The sequence below is a fragment of the Microcebus murinus genome, chromosome 5, assembly GCF_040939455.1.
Source record: "Microcebus murinus isolate Inina chromosome 5, M.murinus_Inina_mat1.0, whole genome shotgun sequence".
NCBI lineage: Eukaryota > Metazoa > Chordata > Mammalia > Primates > Cheirogaleidae > Microcebus > Microcebus murinus.
Genome location: NC_134108.1, coordinates 20301228 through 20323361, shown reverse-complemented (window position 1 = coordinate 20323361; position 22134 = coordinate 20301228). Strand labels below are relative to the sequence as shown.

The window sequence follows — 22134 nt, the reverse complement described above, 5'->3', positions numbered from 1 at the left end:
AAAGTTGGGCCACTTAGCTCAACTCAGCAGCAGAGCCTAAGTTACTAGAAGAGATTATTCTACAGATGAGTTTTAGAAGATAAGGCTATCAGCCAATAAACACAATGAGAAGAGTGTGCGTGGTAAACGGAATCCCACAAGAAGGGCACAGATATGTGCATGGCGTGACACCTGCAAGGACCCTCCAGCTGCTTGCTACTACTGGAGCCTAGAATGATGTTAAAGAGCTATCGCAAGGTCAGCTCCAACTGGTGACCTGCAGAACTGGGAAGTAATAAATACATGTTTTAAGCCATTAAGTTTGTGGTAATTTGTCATGGCAGCAATAGAAAACTAGAGCAGACTTTGCTGCCTGGAAGTAGTATGCTTTCGGAACAAATACCTAAAAATATGGAATAGCCTTGGAATTGGGCAGTGGGTAGAGGCTGGAGAATTTTGAGAAACTCGGGTTTCTCAAAACAATCTAGAAAAGCCTAGATAGATTACCTTGAGCAGACTCAAGGACATGAAAGGTGCTACCAGTGAGGACGCAGAAGGAAATGAGGAGCACGTTACTAGAAACAGTAGGAAGGGTGATCCTTACTTGCTGGCAGAAAGCTTAGCGAAATACATCCTGTGATAATGTGGAAAGCTGAAATTGTCAACAGTGGACTGGGATATTTAGCTAAAGAGATTTCCAACCTTAAAACTCATCCCAAGTAACTTCACTATATGCCAGAATAAAGTTTAATACTATTTAAAGGAATAAAACAAAATCTAGCATAAAACAATGTAAAAAGCACAAGGTCCACCTTGACATCAAAAGATTACCAGGCATGCAAAGAAGCAGGAAGATGTGACCCACAACTAGAGAAGAAGTCTATCAAAAGAAACAGTAGTTTCTTGGTCTGAGATAAAGAAACTCGGACATTAGAGCAGCTATTATAAACACGTTCCAAACACTCAAGAACGTAGAAGACTCCAAATGGAATTGACAGAGGTGAAAGACACAATACCTGAAATTAAAAACACATGGATGCTTTCGCTACAGGACAGGATCTCCATGCAGTACACTGCAGATTGACCTTGCTGGAGTGCTTCATACTGTAATGAGCCATGTTTACACATAAAATTGTGTTGCTGGAGGAAGGCAGGGCAGTGCAGCACACCCGAGGCCTCTGTAGTGGGGCTGCCTTTCCTCATGGCTCCCCAGTCTCCCTCCAGCCATCAAGGCCCAAGCTGATCCCCTCTGTCCCCAGGGCCAAAGCTTCCAGGCTCTGGACTGCTAACTCAGGCCTTGGGGGCACAGCCCCTGGCCTGACCAGAGGATGAGTTCCTTGCATACTCATCCCAAGGATGATGACTTAGGCCTCTCCAATTTTCCCATTAACTAAGCCTCAGGTCCCCTTCAGTGTGTATTTCTTTTTAAGAAAATCAAACGCTTCCTATTTCTGCTTCCTTTGTATCCTCCTCACATTCAGGGGACTTGAGAAATTATCTGCTAGGAAAGCAGCTGGAGCTGATGGGGTCCTCCAGCGCAAGGAAAAGTGAGAGTCCCTGAGGAAATGGCATCATGCCCGTAATTAACCTTGGGTAGCCACAATTTCATTTAGAATGCAAAACATGGAACTAAGCTTCAGAATTCATTCTATTCTAAAAGTTGGGGTTTCCCACTAGCTTTTAGAACTTAAAAAAAAATCCTACTTGGAAGTGATCATCATCTCATACAACTGAGAGTAATTTTCAGATTTGTGGAATTTTGCAAGCTTTAAGCAAAGTAGATAAAGCAGACCCAGTGCTTTGGCTTTTCTTAACCTCCCTGAGGTAGAAAAACATTTCTCCTCCCAGAACTGGATCCAGGTCTTCAACCGAAGGTGTTCAGGTGTACGTAAAAAAATCATTGGGTATTAACTTGGAAATAAGGTGAACTGATAAGATGACGCACAGATGGATTATGTAATAGATCAAATATAGTTAAATGGTTAATAATAGAATCTAGGTGGTGGGTATGAGGGTGGTCATTGTAAAATTCAGCTTTTCTGTATGTTTGGAAAGTTTTTCACTCTAAAATGTGGTGGGGGGATGGGCTTTGTGTCAAACATACTTGGCCAAATCCCTGCTGTGTTAGCTGAGACTGGAACAAAATGCCCAATACTCACATCACCTCATTTCCTCATCTATGTAATGCAGATCATTACCAATCTCATGGAGTTAATAAGAAAATTAACACTGTCAGGGGCATTTCTGCCTCTATAGAGGCCACTGCCTCACTAGCAGGGCAAAGAAATGCAGGTCAGGAATCGCTGGGGTTGGCTGGTGAGAAACACCTTTAAGGAGGTGGAGGAACAAGGCGCCTCTGGAGTTAATTGCGCCCAGGTGGCCATCAGGTAACGTATAGCTTGGCCTGGAAACCCCTAATGCATGACTCCGACCCAGAGAAAGTGCTTCTAGGACAGCCTAGAAGCGCCCAGAGGGCAACTGCAAGCCTGTTTCTCGTGCTTCTTCCAGAACACCTCTCTCCAATTCCCATTAGCTCTCTAGGGGCCTGAGGAGAAGCCATTTATGCCCAGAAATGACAGCCACATTCTCTCACTCCAGTGACGTTCCATCTAGGCTTTTGTTTTTGCCAGTGTCGTTTTTTTTTTTTTTTTTTTTTGAGACAGAGTCTCGCTTGTTGACCAGGCTAGAGTGAGTGCCATGGCGTCAGCCTAGCTCACAGCAACCTCAAACTCCTGGCCTCAAGCAATCCTTCTGCCTCAGCCTCCCAAGTAGCTGGGACTACAGGCATGCGCCACCATGCCCGGCTAATTTTCTATATATATATTAGTTGGCCAATTAATTTCTTTCTATTTATAGTAGAGACGAGGTCTTGCTCTTGCTCAGGCTGGTTTCAAACTCCTGACCTTGAGCAATCCGCCCGCCTCAGCCTCCCAGAGTGCTAACCAGTGTCGTTTTAGGAAACACACTGTTACAACCAAATTCTGCAGAAACTAGCTGTATGAAATATGAAAACGTCGGGAGAAGTAGAAGTGGGAGCAGGCAGTGCTGTCTTAGTGACTGGGGACAGCCAGCCCATGTGCCCAGTGCCAGTCGGACACAAGCACCACTCCAGATGGGCAAATTCCACAGCTGAGCCCACCCCACATGAGGGGGCCCGCCACACAGGACAGCCCCAGCCCTTTGTGATGTAGGACAATGCTTGCCACATGTGGGAACTGGGATGACAGGGCTGCCACCAGGTGCAAGTGACATGCCGGACAAAGCACAGTGGTCGTCTAGGGCTGCGGTCCCCAACCCCAAGGCCGCAGACTAGCACCGCACTGATACATGCTAACTGCATGGATGGCCTTTGGAAACACTATGCTGTGTGAAGAAGTCAGTAACAAAGGACCGCATCTTGTATGATCCCATTTGTACGAAGTGCCCCGCCAGTAGGCAAATCTAGAGAGACAGGAAGTGGATTCGTGGTTGCCTAGGGCTAGAGGGGATGGAAAGATTGGTGGTGATGATAAAAGATAATAAATTTCCCATTCAAGCAATGTAAAAGTTCTGAAACCGATTATGGTGAAAAATGCGCAACTCTATGAATATGCTAAAAGCCACCGACTGAGCACTTTAAATGGGTAAACTGTACGGTATGTGAATTTTATCTCAGTAAGCTGCTTTTCACAAAAAGAAAAAACACATCAAGACACAGCACATCATAATAAAACTGCTGAGAACGAGTGACACCAAAAAAAATGTCAAAAGCACAGTGAAGGACATAAAGAAGATAAAAAAACAAGGCACAAATTTGGACATAGGCTGGTTATTCCAGAATTATAAAAAGCTACTGTAAATAAGAGACAAACAACCCAAAAGAAAAATGGGCAAAACATAAATGAGCACTTCACTGAAGAACAAACAGAAAGGGTTAAGAAACAAATTTACAGTTACTTCGTTAGTAATCAAATAATAAAATTTTAAAATATCAGATGCCATTCCATATCCCCAAATTTAAAAGGCTGACAAGATTTATACTTCTGATGGGAATATCAAATAGCATAATCATTTTGATCAACAGTTTGTAATAGTCAATGACTACAAAAGGGTACATACTCAATGTTGCAGAAATTCCTTTCCTAGGTAAAGATCCTAGAAATAGTATGCACGTGTGCACCAGGATATGTGAAAGAATGTTCATAGCACACCTGTTTGTAGTAACAAAAGGCCAAAATGTCCATAACAGAGAAAATGAATAAGGTGTGGCAGATAATGATTCTTTATGCCAACAAAAATGGATCAAATTATACTTAGGTTCAAATAGTATGCTTCTAAATAATTTATATCACCATATAATTTGGCTCATAAAGTTCAACAACAAGCAAAACTAAATATACACAATGTTAGGTAAAACTATGAAAAGGGTATGAAAATGATTAACATAAATATCTGCCCAGTGGTAACACTTAAAGGGAAATAGAGAAGAGTTTAGGGACAGACTCATGGGGAATTCCGAAGTTAATGGGTTAATGGTGAGTAGCAGATACATAGTATTTTAATAATTTTTTATCTAGTTAATATCTTATTAAAAACAATTTCTAAAAAGAAAATAAAAGCCAACAGGAGGTGAAGAAGTAGAGGCAGTTAATCTTGCATAATCTTCAAAACACTTGGGTAGAAAGAGGAGAGGGAGAACATAGTAGACGGAAGGGGATCTGAGGTTAAGAGACAGTTTGGCTTTACTCTGTTCCAGAACAGGAAATGCTTTGCAAACGTACGGGCTAGGTGAAAACCAATAGAGCTTTAGCTGTTAGCATGTTAATAGTAGGAATAGTAAAAGCTAACATTTATTGAGAGCTTGTGCCAGATACTGTTCCAACTCTTTACCTACGTTAACTCATGGCATCCTCATAACACTGTAAGGAAGGCAAACTCTTTTAGTGGTCCCATTTTTCAAATGGAAAAACTGAGTCCCATGAGATTAAGTAACATGCTCTTTGTCACACATTTAGAAAGATGGTGGCTCCAAAGCCCAGGTTTTTATCCTTTGTGCTGTACAGCTTCTGATTATGAGGGAGAGACTGTCAGTGAAGGGACAAGGTCCTGGAGATCAGAAGACACGTCTGGACTAAGAGAGATACTCTGAAGCTGGAGAAGAAGGGGAAAGGAAAGGTACTGACGTAGATAAATGGGTAAATGGCAGGGGTGGGGAAGGATGAATGGAAAGGAAGCCATTCACAATCTAGAGCCTCTGTTTCTTTTTTTTTTTTTTTTTGAATGAGGTAGGAGGTCATGTTCCGCCCCCCACCCAGAAAGTAAGTGAGGGTACAGGCTGGGTTGAATTCAAAATATTTATTATCTGGTGAGTCTAGAAGGGAATTGAGACCGAATAAGGGAACAAGAAATTCACATTGCCCATGACGTACTTATTCCAGTACATACACCTATTGGGTGAAATGCCACAGACAACCTCATGTGCTAATATTATTAGTTTTTTCTTCTTCCTCTTGATCTTAGCTGGTTGAATTCAAGTAAGTTAAATGTGCTCATAACACAGTGCCACAAGATATTTGATACCAGCAACAGAGGCTTGCTTAGCTTTCTGCCCAGAACCCTTCTCAAGGCATTTTTATCTTTTGTAGGTTACTCTCCTGTCTCCTTGAGAAGAGAAAAATACTTCTATGTTCTTTTAAGGCTAGCCTTTCTTCTATGTTTATGTCTCCATAGATTATAAGCTTATTCTAGGGAATAAATATCTTATTTATGCCTTGCAAAAAATAAGCACACTATATTTAAATATATCTCTGTTCTGGCCATTTCAATAATTGAGATTCTTCACATATTTCTGAAATAAATTACAACATAGAAAAGACTTTTCTTAAGTGATTCCAAAAATATACTTTGACATAGATTTAAAACTCTTGACATCTCTTTACACAGTTAATTTGGGGGGCAACAAGCTCTTATCTTTCCAAGGTATCAGTTCAACCTCTCTACAAATTATCACAAGTTCCAAATTAATGACGTTTTCCTATAGTAAATTAAAAACCCCAATTTAGAGAACTATATCTATTACTCTTTTATCACAGATATCATCTTCAGCCAAAATCCACTGACAAGATTTTTTTTAAATTTTAATTTGTAAATGTTTAAGTCAGCTTTAAAATAAGTCAGTATGTAACATGTAAAATTACATATTAAAATCTACACAGCTATAAACTTTATCATAATCAATGTCTAGGAAATCACCTCAATGAGGTACATTCTCTAAATTTCTCTATATATCACAAATTACAAAATAAATGCATTTTTAAGAATGACGAAGCTGCTCAATATAGGAAACCACAGTAAGCACAAGTATAGGACACAGGGAAACCAGTAACTCCAATATGTATGGGTTTAATGAAAAAACATTGGTACAGGAACATATTCAAACATAAAATAACTCTACTAGTACTTTCATCACACAAATTCTAGTTTACTGCTTTGAAACCTTTTGTAAACCACACACACATGCGTGAGGGCACATACACACTCAAACAACAGCTAAGAACAATTATTCATCTTTTTTCCCCCACAAATGATATCTTGTCTGATATCCTTTAAACCAATGTTTCAAATGTTTTGACGACAACTCATACTGAGAAAAACATTTCATATTGCAACTTAGTTCCAACATATATTCATGAAATAAAAGTTTTATATCATAGTTACCTTACTAATTGTAATGCACTTTAAGAGTTCTTAAGTTTTTTAAATGTTTGTTTCATTTTACCAAATTAAAACCTAAGAGTTTGAAAACTACTGCTCCAATTACTTTACTTCGCTCATATATTATTTTTTAATGACAAGATCCTAGGTTGCTATTCAAAACACAAATACAATTTGCCCTAAAAACAGAAAAAGGTGTAAGTGATCCCCACTTACTGGCAGTATATGTTTCCTCTGAATACATCCATGCCATTCCACATGGCAAGGAAAAGTGTGAGCTGCCACCAAGGGAGGACAAAAAAAAGGCAGACATAACACATCTGCCAGTATTCAAACAGGGTCCTCTAAAATCATGTGTGGCAGTGTGGTATAAAGGATGGAGTCTTGACTTTGGAATCTGGTAGCTCGGTTCAAGTCCCAATTCTACCATTTTGGGCAAGACGCTTTGTAGAGATCCAATCTTCTCATCTGTAATGAACAACATGGGGCAGGGGCAGGGGGTCTGCCTCTTGTCTCCCGCTCTATTCTCACAGTGCTTGGCATACAGTCGGTGTTCAGTAGGTATTGTTAAACAAATGAATGAATAAATATCTAGTTCATATGGTTGCAAAGCAGGATGTCATACAAATTCATGGTTTTAAAATTCAGTCTGAAATAACTGGAGACCCAATAGGCTGGCAGCTTCACACTACTCTGTGATTGAGTGTTTTCCTTTTTCCACACAACTCCTAGACCAAAAAAAAAAAAAAAAAAAAGAGGGGGGATAGGACTGATTTTCTGTATTATTCCTTTTCCAACAGCTAGACTTTATGACAAGAAAAAGCACGTATGCCTTTCTTTCCATATCCAGGATATATGCAACACTGGTGCACTCTTAGACCCAAAAAAGTGTAAAAATTGGACCACTCCTTGTTCAGACACTTAAGCTACTTAACTCTATCTTGGTATCATGAACTGAGATTAATGAAGGAATTACAAAAGAAGAAAAGAAAAGGAATTATAATCACAGGACTCAATTTTTTAGTTTAGCATCAATACTTGTAAACATTTTGATAAAATGAAATAATTTCACTTAACTGATGCTCAATCATATTGGATCATCCTTATTAATACCCATAATCACATGTTGTCAAAATTGTGAACCAGTCATTTCTTCAATTAGTCATTAATTTTTTTTTTTAATTGAGATAGAGTCTCACTCTGTTGCCTGGGCTAGAGTGCCGTGGCGTCAGCCTAGCTCACAGCAACCTCAAACTCCTGGGCTCAAGCAGTCCTGCTGCCCCAGCCTCCTGAGTAGCTGGGACTACAGGCATGTGCCACCATACCCTGCTAACTTTTTCTATATATATTTTTAGTTGTCCAGCTAATTTCTTTCTATGTTTTTAGTAGAGATGGGTCTCACTCTTGCTCAGGCTGGTCTTGAACCCCTGAGCTCAAACGATCCTCCCGCCTCAGCCTCCCAGAGTGCTAGGATTACAGGTGTGAGCCACCACGCCCAGCCTATTCTCGACTAGTTCATTCAGGTATAGTGTCTTGCTAACATCTATCAGGGATACAAAAGATTTTAGTTCTTGCCATCTTAACATAATTTATCCTGAAATTATTCAATAACTATGCAAAATACTATGTGATTAAATATAATAAATAGTACAAAGTCTGTAAGAGATCTGGATAAAAACAGAAATATTTATCTTCAGAAAGAAACTTATCACCTAAAAGTCTAGGCTTCAGGGATGGCAAACACGTGGCAAATGATCACCTTTTTTCCCCATCCTCTAGTAACCTGTCAAGCCAGCTACTGATCATGGTATTCTTGCCCAGTGAACACAGATATGACTTTAAGATCCTTCTTAAGACATTCCTCTAGGAATATGATTCAACCAAATATGACTAAACTTACTTGTCATGTCTGGGCCCAGCCTCTTTCATTAGCTAGAGAAAAGTCTTTGCTTATGTTAGTTATTGCATGAATCCTGTCCCAGTACACACCAGGAAGAACCTTGTTAACTTCAAAATCCATCAGAGGAACTAGCTCCTTTCTCTGTGTTGTCTAACAAAATGATACTATTTAACCTCAGGCTTTAAATTACTTATATCAAGTGTTATTTGTATCTATAAATGGAATAAAGTACTTTATAATTATGAAGGCTCATTCTGTAACAAATCACATGCATGAAATTATAAAATATATGTTCATTGCAACAAACAATACAAAAGCACATAAAGTAAAAATTAAAAGTTCACCAGCCCCTCTAACAGTCCAATCTTCGGAGCTAGCCAAGATTAAGTTTGGCGTGTGTTCTTCCAAACTTCCTTCATATTTATACTTGAAAAAAATGTGTGCATTCATATGTGAGGTATACCAGAGCATCTTTACAAAATTATTTCTATAAAACATTAAATTTGTAAAAGACATGCAGTAAATAGATGTATGATAATGCAAAAAATATATATATTTTTTGAGACAGAGTCTCGCTTTGTTGCCCAGGCTACAGTGAGTGCCGTGGCATCAGCCTAGCTCACGGCAACCTCAAACTCCTGGGCTCAAGCAATCCTCCTGCCTCAGTCTCCTGAGTAGCTGGGACTACAGGCATGCACCACCATGTCCGGCTAATTTTTCTATATATATTAGTTGGCCAATTAATTTATTTCTATTTATAGTAGAGATGGGGTCTTGCTCTTGCTCAGGCTGGTTTCGAACTCCTGACCTCGACCAATCCGCCCGCCTTGGCCTCCCAGAGTGCTAGGATTACAGGCGTGAGCCACAGCGCCTGGCCGATAATGCAAAATTTAATGCTATTTTATTTTGCATCTAACATAGCTCAGTGTTTAGACATGTACAAATTAAAACATGGGGAAAATGCATTAACCCAGCACTTTTCCAACATTAATTATTATAATAAAAGATTCCATTCAAGTGTAGTTGAAGCTCAAAAATAGAACTTTCTATTGAAAAACATCATTCACATATAGTGGTGCCACATATTTTGAAAAAGAAATGTCTAATGAACACTGAGAGGCAAATCCACAGATACTAACATCCATAGATATTTATGAAAACAAATTTACCCAGAAACACAGGGTTTTAACAGCAAAGAAAGCTCATTGAGTGCTTACTTTAACACTTTCATTTTCTATATAAGGAAGGACACTCAAAGGTCACAAAGCCAGGGACACAGGCAGCTCCAGAACCACAACCCTCCATCTCTTGCTGTGGTTGCTACACAAAACCACACTGCCTCCTGGTATTTTTTTAACATGAGGAATTTTATTATGTAGAAGAAGGGTTTGATATGGTTTAAACAAGTTTTTATCTGTACTAAGTTGCCTTTGTCCCCAAATCTAACTCTTCAGTGTCCCAAATGCCTCTATCACAGGACATCCAGTTACCCTCAAACCTGCAAGCCTTTCTCCTTGCTCCAGGTCAACTCCATAGTCTCTTCTATGGAGAACCCTCGTGCTGGCCCATCTCTGCTCCGCCCCAACCCTGACTTTCTCCTTCGCAAAACTCTGAGGCTCAACAGAGGGAAACGTGCCTACGCTCATCTCCAGATCTGGAACCATGGTTGTCAGAGACCTAAATCACAACTACAGGTGCCTGGAGAAAGTGAAAGATACATTTTCATTACAATTGATAAGGTGCAGAAGAACAAACATGATCCCCACAAAGGACTCAGTAGCCCCTGTCTTGATTTGGGGATATAGTCACAGAGATTCGTGTTCCAAATACATGGCAGCCCTATTATCTGGGCTACAATTTAACCCGTGGAAGCTCACAAAATGGGAGCACTCTTACTTTTGAAAGCTGATACACCCCTTTTCATAGTGATATGTCAGAGGCTCAACATATAAGACAAAGCACAACAGACAAGTTGAAGCAGCATGGTAAAAGAAGGTTCACTTTTCTTTCCCCCTCATCCCTCCCCTCAACCTCCGAGTAACCCTAGAGCTGTAAAGAATCAGTTTGAGAACTACTACTTTATCTATGTTGATACATTCACTTTTAAAAAAATAGACTATTTTTGGAGCAGTTTTAGGTTCACAAAAAAATTGAGCAGAAGGAATAGAGATTTCCCAAATACCTCCTTCCCCCACATGCATAACCTCCCTCATTATCAATATCCCCCCACCCAGCGGTACATTTGCTCCCACTGTTGGATCCATACTGATGCATCATTATCACCCACAGTCCGTAGTGTACAGTAGGGCTCACTTTTGTGGGTTGTACACTCTATGGGTTTGGACAAATGTACAATGACATGTATCCACCATTATAGTACCATGCAGAGTAGTTTCACTGCCCTGAAAAAAATCTGTGCTCCACCTACTCAACCCTCTTTTCCCCAACCCCAGACAGCCACTGATCTTTTTACTGACTACACAGTTTTGCCTTTTCCAGAATGTCATTTAGTTAAAAATCATACAGCATGTAGCCTTTTCAGATTGGCTTCTCTCATTTAGTGATATGCTTTTAAGGTTCCTCTAGGTCTTTTTATGGCTTATATCTCATTTCCTTTTAGCACTGAATAACATCCCATTGTTTGATGTACCACAGTTTATTTGTCCATTCACCTACTGACGGTCATCTTAGTTGCTTCTGAGTTTTGGCAATTATGAATAAAGCTGCTATTAATGTCCTTGTACAGGTTTTTTGTGCCAACATAAGTTTTTGACCCTGTTGGAGAAATACCAAGTAGTATGACCACTGGATTACATGGTAAGAGTATATACATCTTTCTAAAAAAAACTGCCAAACATTCTTCCAAAGACACATTCACTTTTATTAAACAATGTGAAAACCTACATAGAGACAGGGCAAATGACATTTTACACACTGCAAATCAATAATAATGGGTAGCGTTCTATTTATTGCTTGCTTGATAAAAACATGCCTTTACTTCTCTTGAACATTAACATTAGTTGTCTATTAAGTATCTTCTGTATTGGATAATATGTATATTAAAAATCACTTTTCTTCTGATTAGAGGCACCCTACTTGTTATTACCTGGCCAAGGGCTGGCCCCTCAGAGGCAGGAGGATGCACACCCCTGCACCTGTTCCACTCCAGCCTGCTGTATACACTCCAGAGGACTGTACCCTTCTCTGCCCCAGTGCCACCTCCCGGTGTACTCCAAAGATTCCAAACCCTCAACCTGCAGAAAGACATTATATTCTTTGATCTTCCTCCAAAAGTGAGATACAAATTATTATAGCTTTATCAGCTCATGTCTCTTGTTCCTCTCCCTAAAAGCCCAGTCCAAGTAATTGGGCCCCAGGAGAAGGAGTTGTTGGAGAGGCTATCATATGCCATCCCCTCCCCTCCACACTACTCCCCTCCATTTGTTTAAATCTCTACATGCTTCTCTCTTCCTTCAGAAGTTCTCAGGTTCCTGGACTCTTGCAAATTAATGTCTGAAAGAACCTATTATTACTATCACCGTTGTACCTTCAGCCAGATCTCCATCCAGGTTTAGGCTGAGTCAATGCATGCTAGTTTGTAAGAGTGACTCCAAATTCACACACCTATACAAAAGCTAAAATGAGTGTAGCTGCCAAAATAGCACTCAAAGGTAAATTTGTATGTACTAGAATTTCTCCTAAGAGAACTTCCAAGTTGGGAGAAGGCATCATAACTTAATACATCAAAATCCTAAAAATCTGACATGTAGTTGACAAACACAAGCAAAGGCTGGTGGTGATCTGGAGCCCAAGGAAGGGAGATTTTAGGAGGAACGTTTGACCAGTCGCTGCGTCCCCAGCACCGCACAAGGCAGAAGCTAGCCCATCTGCCAACCGGCATGTCCCTATTCACTGACAGGTGAAGGGCAGATTGGGCTCCTACAGTTTCATGTCACTATCATTGGAGATCAATCAACTCTTTTTGCTCTGACTCTTTTCTCAGCAAGTAGCTCACCAGCCTTTATTTGCTTTCCTCACCATGAAGAAAATGCCTAAATCTGCTTTGGAAAAAGTATATGGGCCTGCCAGGCACTTTCATCTTTCGGATGTAAATCAATACTCTGAAAATGGGATGTGTTAAGTTCTTACGAGTTTACTGAGTGTGATTCAGACCCACGGGTCCTGCTAAGGTTCCCCCACCAACTGGGTAGGATCTAAGGGCCTTTGTGCCCATTAACAAAGGCCCCAATCAAAATTCTCTCCAGACACCTCCCCTGCAATTCCTTTTCTCAGGGACCCTGTGGCTTCCTGCTCTTAACATCTTTTTGCAATAATGGCATGGAGTCGTTTATACTTTGATAAATACTGTTCACAGCCCTCACTCTAACTTGCTCAGGTATTTTTAATGTATTTAGCAAATGTATTCAGCAAATAGCTACCACCTATAATAGCCACTCACCAATCAATCACCCCTTGTGAATTTGTGAGAGCCTTGTTATTGGCTGCAAAAGCTTTTCCTTGCCATGAGCATTTTTCTGTCCCCAGGCTGCCCAGCAAGTAAACTGCTTTAGTGTTTTGGGGTACATGGGGATATTTTGGGAGATCAGCATCCAGGTCCCTGGCTACTAGTACCTTTACTCTCTCATTTCTCCAGCTCTAATGGCACCTCAATGTTCCCACCTGGCCAAAGGTTTGAAAGTTCATTCTCACCCCCAGTAAAGGCGAGTCCCCTCTCCTCCTCCATGAAGCTTTCTCAAATCTTATGAGAGCCCTCTGATTCCTTCCTTTTAAGAAATTGCGCCACACCATCTAGCTTTATATGCATTCCACCTGGCTGGTTTCTTCATTGCTCACTAAGTTAAATGTTGACTTTCTGCCTTCTGTCACCTATGATGCCCAACATTATCCTAGGCACACAGCTGCTGTGCAATATTACTTGTTGATTACTTGATTGAGCAGGTTAGAAGTGCTCAATTGGAAGACATGAAAGTGGAGGTCATATGCATCTAAAAATAGAAAGGTGACCGACCTATGAAGATTAAAAATGCTCCTTCCTGGCCGGGCGTGGTGGCTCATGCCTGTAATCCTAGCACTCTGGGAGGCCGAGGCGGGTGGATCGCTCAAGGCCAGGAGTTCGAAATCAGTCTGAGCAAAAGTGAGAACCCGTCTCTACTAAAAATAGAAAGAAATTAATTGGTCAGCTAAAAATATATAGAAAAAATTAGCCGGGCAAGGTGGTGCATGCCTGTAGTCCCAGCTACTCAGGGGGCTGAGACAGGAGGATTGCTTGAGCCCAGGAGTTTGAGGTTGTTGTGAGCTAGGCTGATGCCACTGCACTCTAGCCCGGGCAACAGAGTGAGACTTTTTTTTTTTTGAGACAAAGAATGCTACTTCCTAAGGAAAAAATGAACCAACACTGGGACCTACTCTCAAAAATAATTCCTCCTTTATACTTTTCTGTGTCCTTATTTTTCAAAGAAGAGATTCTTGGCCATACTTTTCCATTCCAAATTACCAATTACCATTCTAATTAAAATCTGACCCACATTCATGAGCTCTTTGTACAGAACCATGGTCCCCTCCCCTACTTCTCCAGGGATCAGACATATGTGAAAGGGGATATGAAGGAAATATTCTTTCTCACACCAGAACCACCAGCTGCAGAAGAAAGCGGTTAAGTTGCTGGACAATGAAGCGGATGATTATTTAGGTAATATTACAACACATTACTGGAAGTTGAAGAGAGGGGTTCCCCTTTTAAAGCCCTTCCATATACAACTTCCTTATGGTTTTCCCACTGTCTTACTCCCCCCCCCTTTAAAGGAACTGACCCCCACCCATAAGCATCAGAAAGAAAAATGTAATTTTCAAAGCAAATCAATGTGAAGTGATGGTATGAGTAGAAGAATTGTAACAGACATGCCTGACGACAGCCTTCACCCTTTTAATTCCAGGGACAGTCAGAGCAGCTGGACAGGGCCAAACATAGGATGGAGCAGAAGAACCACTCAGGACTCAATTCCAAAAGACATAGCTTCTCATTTCAGTACAGCTACTCATCAATTATATGACTTCAGGAAGTCAGTCTCTCCTAATTCCGATTTCTATTGACAACTGGAAAGAAAGATGGTGCTATCTGCATAGTCTACCAGCGCTCTCTCCAGGATCAAGTAAGGTAAGAACCAGAGCAGCTGCCACTCCTGAGCGTGGCCTGTCGGCAGCCAGGTGCCTCTGAAACACAGCTGTTAATCCTCACAAGCCTCCTATAGATCATATTATCCCCATTTTACAAATGAGCAGACACCACTAATTAAGGGCCTGTCCAAGGTCACCAACTAATAAGTTATTGAGACCCATGCTTTAATCACTATATTATACCACCTCCCTCTATATTATGGTTTGAAATAACTTTAAAAACTAGTATCTATACATGCTTAATAAAAAGGTATAAGACAAATACATCCCCAAGGAGGAAGCTGGCAGCCAGACTTGATTCACTCATTCCTTTCCCACCCACTCTTCCCACCATCAATTTTATCAAACTCCTTTCTCCTCCCAATTTCCCTCTTCCAGTTATTCCCTTTTTATTCCTCTTACCAATTCCCTTTTGTGCCCCTATCCTCTTTTGTAATTTTAAGCTTTTGTAATTAACACAAGGAGAACAACAAATAAAAACTTTTAAAGGAGGATGTAATTAAAACAATTTATCTGAATATTGTCCTTAAGTGGAACTAAATATTTGGTAAGAATTCAGGGCCCATTTTGAAAATTTCCCTTTGTTTAACCACCTCTTTCTTGGGTTAACTTTAGACCAGCAGAGACGCCTACAAAAACAACAAAACGACAGAATGCCTCGTAAATTTAAGAAAGAGTCATCGTGAAATTCAAAGTCATTTCCACTTTAGATTATCAGTATAGGATTACACTAGAATTTTATCTGATTGAAAAAAAACCCCACAGATTTGACTACACACAGAGTCTGAAATTCTAAATTCTACGTGTGGCTTTTACAGAAGGGCGCTGTTTACCCAGCTCTAGTGTGGTCTCCTGCGAATGCTCTTCCCCCCAGACCCGGGCAGCCTCCTCCCTCTGGGCCACACAGCGCTTTGTTCATTCAACACCCCGGTTATCATCATAAGTGGGTTATAGTGTGGCCTGTTTTCACATCAGTCTTTCCTGCCAAACAGAAGGGAAGGGCAAAAACAGCATCTTACTCATCTTTATGTTCCAAGAATGCCCAGCTCATGAAGATCCCCAACCCACATCTGCTGAATGACTGAACAAAAATTCACACTTAGCAGGAAAATATGCAGCCTTCAGACAGCCTGGGGTTCCCATAAAGCAGGACACACTGGTGATTACTGGCTCATGATTTGCCTGATAATAATAATAAAGCCTTTCGTTCTTGAGAAGACCAGACAGACATGGTGCATTTTTCAAACCATCCTGCACAGGGTGGAGCTGGCTCACTTTTATAACATCCTGATGACACTGACTTTCTGAGTTATTATACAAGTCACACCAACATTTTCATAGACCTGATCACCTGAAAACCAACCCTTCCTTTCCTTCCCCTGGCAGGCGTATTCTTCCCCACTCCTCTCACTTAATGCAATCATCACTCGCAGAACCAAGAGGCCATTTGTTGCCACCTGCACCAAAGTTTTGTGTCATTATTCCGATTTCTGTTTCAAAATCAAACTGAGTGGGACCCAGTTCTTCTACCTTCTGATTCCTAACTAGGCGTCCCCAGCAAAATCCTGCTTTTACCAAAATGCACCAGCCAGGGCCCCATCACTGGATTCGGGACCTCCTCCGGGGAGGGCCCAACAGGTGTACTTTTAAAAACTCTCCAGGCGCTTCTGGGAGGCGCCTCGGGTTAGGCAGGCCAGCACCGCACAATACAGACCTCCTAATGTCGTTACTTATTCCCTGAACACATCAGGGAGCACATTCTTTCTTCTTTCATTCAGAGTGGCCAAACAGATGCTCAATACCACGACGACACTGGAGTAACTGCCACAGCTGTCACTTCACTTCTTTTACCATTAGAAGGAAGGGCGCCCGTGGTCCCATCCTCCGTGCCACACGAGGTGACCGAACCAGCAGCTGGGGGTCGCCTTAACCGGCGAAGCTCCCCCTACACGGCTGCACGGACGCCGTTGCCAACACAAAAACAATGACAGCTGAGTGCACCCTACGGAGTCACCGCGGCGGGCAGCGTGTCCCGCCTGCCACCCAGCGAGGGCACCGGCCCCGTCATTCTCTCTGTGCGCCGTCGGGGGTTCCGGGGGCGCCACGGCCCCGGGCCCCTTTTCTCCCAAAGTCTGCGGGGACTCCGCCGCCGCCACTCAGTCACTCTCTTCCTATCGTCTTAGCCTCTTAGGGGACGGGCCACGCTGGCAGCTGAGATTCTGCAGTTTCGGCGGTTCAGAAACCGTTCCCGGCGGTCAGTGCAGGCACCCCCTGCCCCGTCCCAGCCCCGGGGCGCACAGGACTCGGCAGGCGGCAAAACGCGCCCCCGCGCGGCCCAGGCGGGGCCGGCCCGGGGTGGCGGCTCCTCGGGCCCGCGTCGCCGCCCCGCGGCGGGCGCCAGAGAAGGGGAAGCGCGCCCCGAGCCGCACAAAGGTGGCCGCCAGGTCCCGCGCGCCCGCGCCAGCCCCGCCGCCCCCGCAGGACGCGGCCAGGAGCCTGGGCCGTGGGCTCCGCGCGGCACGTGGGCACCTGCGGCCGGGAAGCCGCCGCGGCCCCGCGCCCTCCACGCCCGCGCCTCACCTGCCGTTTGCGCGGGGCTCGCCACCACGTTTCTCCCACTTGGAAAGTTCTCGGGCTGCGGCCCGCGGCCCGATCCGGCAGCCCCAGGGCAGCGGGCCGGCTGGACGGCCGCCGGGCGTGCTGCGGCGCGGCTGGGACTGGCGGCGCGGAAAAGGGGAAGGGGAGGAAGGGGCGGGAGCCTCGGCGGGGTGATCCCCCTCCGACCCCATCCTGCGAGCTTTGGTGGGGGATTTCTGCGCTGTTACCATCCGCCCCCGCGTGTGTGACTTTGCCTCTCTTCTCGGAGACGTTTGCCGTCCCCTCCAGCTGTTAAGGGTTTGGGCACCGCGGTCAGGCTACGTGGGTTCAGATCTTGCTCCACGACTTGCACGTGTGTGATCTTAAGCGACTCACTTTACCCCTTCTGCCAAAGGAGGGAAACAACACCACCTGTCCAGGGGTGAATCCCCGCGTTGTGGGGCTAGAACTACGTTAAGGAAAATACAAAGTTAGATGCTGGGGTTTGGGAAACGCGTGCATTAAGTGAAAGGGCCTGAAGCTTAAGCTTCATTCGCTTCACGTGTTAAATAAACTGCGTCTGTGACGCTCTCCGTTAAGACTTTTGCTGGAGTTAAAGAGGTGAGCTGTGTGAGGGGCCGGGCACACTCAACAGGTGGTGTTTACTGCGGGAATCATTTCCCTGTAACTGGTCTGGTCAGGTGGACCTGGAAAAGGAGGAAATGGCATTGATTGTCAGTTACGCGCCAGGTGTTTAAAATACGTGTTATGCTTAATTCATGCACAAACGTGTGCATAAGCAGTATGCCAATTTCATAGCTCAACACACTAAGGCCCAGAGAAGTCCTGTAACTTGCTCATGGTCTCACAGAATCCACTCTGCCACGTTGCAAGTACCTGTTTTTTCCACAGTTCATCTCACAAATATTGATGTGTAAGTATATTACTATAACTTGTTGTTTGAGCAAGAAAAGAAGAAATTCCCCATGACAGAACAAAGTGTCTGAGAAATACCTGTTTCAGAATTTTCTCTGCAGAATTTCCCCAGCTCAGTACAACAGCAATAAAAGATTGGCCTGCTTGTGAAATACCCCACTGCAAAATCAATAAATGGCTTTACTTAAATGTGTTCAGCTTACACATTTTGCTTGCTGTTAGCACTGTGTGTTTACTTTTTCTATTGATTATTAATACTGCAATTCAGATTAATGAGTTTATAATCTATCCCCAAAGGGCTTATAAACTAAGACAAACAATAACATTAGGAAAGGAACTGTCCTTGTGAAAGGTACGTCACATATTTTTCTCAATCTCCACATCTCTTTGCTGTAGTTATAATTACCCTCCATTAACTGATGAAAGCTTAAAAGTAGATAAAGTTGTTGAAATACACATAGATAACCAGGATTAAAACCCAGTTTTGCCTGCATCCTAAACCTTGGATCTTTTTTCTACACCCTGGAGAGAAGAGAATACTAAAAATTCATAAAGTCATTTAAGTTTTAAAAAACGGGGAGGGAAGAATATATCAAATTCCAGTAGGTGTTTTCTTAAGTTCTTAAATGCAGGAGAAGTAAACATAAAGCTTAGCCCCACAACTCTGTTTTTCAGGGTGAGGAAGGGAGAGTGTCCATTATGGTGACAGGCACATAATAGGACATTTGTTAAATGAATGAATTCATAAAAGAATTAGAGAAATGATATTTGGTGGTTCCTCTTAAGTCGCAACCTTTCAATAGATGTGATTCTTGTTAATGACAGTATGGTGGAGAGATTTTTGCCCCCTCTATTTTTCTCACTCTTGGGTAACTGTTGGCTAATAAAAGGGTGAAATCAAATTTTAAAAGCCAGCAAAAGGAGAGTGGAAGAAGGAAAGAACAGAGAAGAATGAAAGGACCATAGGCGTGGCGGAAAGGAGAATGAGAGAGACATCCTTTCCCTAGCCTGCTTCTGAGAGCGAAACGATTTTATAGCTGTCAAAAACATGAAATAACTGCAAAAGTGGATTAAGTTTTCTAACTAAATTGTGAAATAATTTGATTTTTATTATGTTATTGTAAAAACAGCAATATTTTATTTAGACAACATAAAACCTGCCTCAGCGCCCACCCCCATCCCCAGCATGTTGAGTCCTGTTGTGGCTTTGGATGGGTGGGGGATGGGAGGCGGCATGTTTAGCTAAGAGAGGCAAGTTCACTACCTCTCCCTTGGGCAGGGAAGCATTCATGCAGGAAGTGAACTTTCAAAGACTTGCAAAAACAAATTCCATAAAGGAAGTGGAACAGCATACATACAACTTTCAAGGAATAGGTGATTTTTCAGCCGTTCAGAGGACGGGATGGAATAATAATAAAAGGAATAATAGCTACAGCTTTAGTGCTTATCCAGGCAAGCTGACTCCAGAGCCCATGCTCCCAAGCCCATGCTGTTAAGCTCTTCTGCTGGTCTAGTGGCCAGACCGTGGGATCTAGATATGGCAGGATGGAGAACAGAAAGGGGAGGGCAGGGAGAGGAACTGTGGGTTCTGTCTTAAATGACCTGCTGGAGAGACGAGGCTCTTGAGCCTGAAGATTAAAACAAATTCACTCCCCAATCCCAGAATGAGAATGCAGCTTTGCTTAGTTACATACCTAGTCAGGACAACTCTCATTTGCAAATGTCACTAGCACATCCAGCAGTCCTTAACTTTCAAGTACGGGATCTTCAGTCTGCACAACTGTGTACTGTACATTAATATACACCCCTCCCCAACTGCCTTTCATACACCAAATTCCATTCTGGGTCATGATCTGAGAGAGGACACCAGCTACTGAGTGACAGGTGGTGCTTGCTATTAGCCACTCATCAAAAGTAGCACAGGCTGCTGCAGGCTTGTGGCTGCGGTGCCCCCCACCCCGTACTGAAGAACCGCGGTCTTTGAGCTCTGCCTCTGATAAGGAAAACCCCCATCTATTACTTGGCGTGTCACCTGAGACCCCCACCCGTCAGGAACGCCCACATCAGCATAATACCTATTACCTGACACGTCAACTAACCTGTTACCTTAGCCACTTGAGACCCCACCCCTCTGACCACCCCAGCTTAATAAAAGTGGGAAAAATCAGGTAGACAGGGCTCAAAATTTGGTGGCGAGACCCCTCTGAGCCCACTGATGAATAAACTTTGACTCTCCAACTCTCTGTGTGCCACTCAGTTTGTCCTCAAGACCACCCAGTGTAACACTTGCTGTAACGACTGCACACAGATGGCACTAATGAAGAAGGCCCAGGGGACATGTTCTAAGCCAGGCGTCCTTGAACTACGGCCCGCGGGCCACGTGTGGGTGATTTTGCCCGTTTGTTGTTTTACTTCAAAATAAGATATGTGCAGTGTGCATAGGAATTTGTTCATAGTTTTTTTTTAAACTATAGTCCGGCCCTCCAACGGTCTGAGGGACAGTGAACTGGCCCCCTGTTTAAAAAGTTTGAGGACCCCTGTTCTAAGGCTTAGAACCTGCTCTGCCAGGTTGGGGAGTGGGGGCAGTTCTGGCAGACAGCCTCAACCTTTTAATGAAATAACACAATCACGTCCTCTATAGGTCAGAAAATAAAGATCCCTGTCCCCCTCCCCTGTTCCAACTACACAGCTTGGCGTGCTGCTGATGGTCAGGTTTAATCTACCCAGCTGCCCGGGACATGTATGGCCTGACCCAGTGGCCATCTCCCTGCTATGGGTTCCAGGGTGGGGGCAGGGAGGCTGGAACTGTCACCATTTCCCCTGGCCGCTCACGCCTGACAGAGCCAGGGGTTGCAGAAACCATAGTGAGAAATTTTATAATCATTTCTTCCTAGTAATGAGAATCATTTCGAATATCTATGAATTTTTTTTCTTACACGTTTGCATTTGAATCTATTTCCAGGAACTCATTAGTCACTAATGTGAGAGACTGCCTTAGTGAAAGGCTTGCTCCAAGGATGTAGAATTCCCTTGTCACCTCACAGCCCCCCTGTCCTGCCTCACCCTGTCTTGCATCCTATTTTTTTTTTTAATTTCTTTGTGACCTTTAATCTCTAGAACCCTCTCCTACTTTCTCCATCCATTACCTCCATTCTGACTTCCCTTATCTCCCTACCAGTTGGGGTCAGTTTTGTGTTGTGGTTGTGTGTGTCTGTGTGTGTGTGTGTGTCTATGCACTCATTTCCTTATATCGTGATCCTGACTCTTCATTCCCTCGAATTCCCTCTACTCCCCACCAGGCATCTCCCCCCATCTACTTTCTTTGTTACTTTCCCAAGTTGTTACCTGCTACTGGGATGGCAATAGTGTCTGTTGATTGGATCCACTGTGAATTCATACAATCTCAGCAGGGGACGTTCAGCTCGTTAGCATTCTTCATCATCTCTCCATTATGTCTTCTAGCTCTGCAATTCTAAAACTTTTCCATCTAAGACCTCAACTGGTCCCCCTTCTCACTCTCAACAGAGAGAATCGCCACCTTCTTCAAGTGGAGTACTTCCCACTAGAGCTTCCACAAGTATTTTTGTATCTTTCCATTATTTATCTTTCTTCTTTCTTCTCTCTGAGAAATTAATCCTCCTTGCAAAAGCTAAACCCTGTGACTTCCTCCTTGCACAAGCTAAACCCTGTGACTTAAACTCAAAAACCCCACCTTCTCTGAGATGGGACTCTATCAATTGTCGTGTTTTACTTGTTCTTTACTTTGTTGCCTCTTGGGCCTCTGCCTTCAAGCTTAGGTCTCTGCTACTCCTAACGTAATGGTAATTAGTACTAACTTTAAAATTTCCAACAGC

The 22134-nt window shown here is 43.0% G+C and overlaps 1 protein-coding gene across 1 annotated transcript in view; it reads right to left on the bottom strand.

Moving 5' to 3' along the window:
• The window catches only part of PLAGL1 (PLAG1 like zinc finger 1), a 93922-nt gene extending 72011 nt beyond the window's left edge, over nt 1-21911 (bottom strand). The window contains exon 1 of the mRNA XM_012752494.3: nt 21626-21911. The gene's annotated coding sequence lies outside the window, so the exon portion shown is untranslated. The remainder of the gene's footprint in view (nt 1-21625) is intronic.
• Nucleotides 21912-22134: the final 223 nt, after the last annotated feature.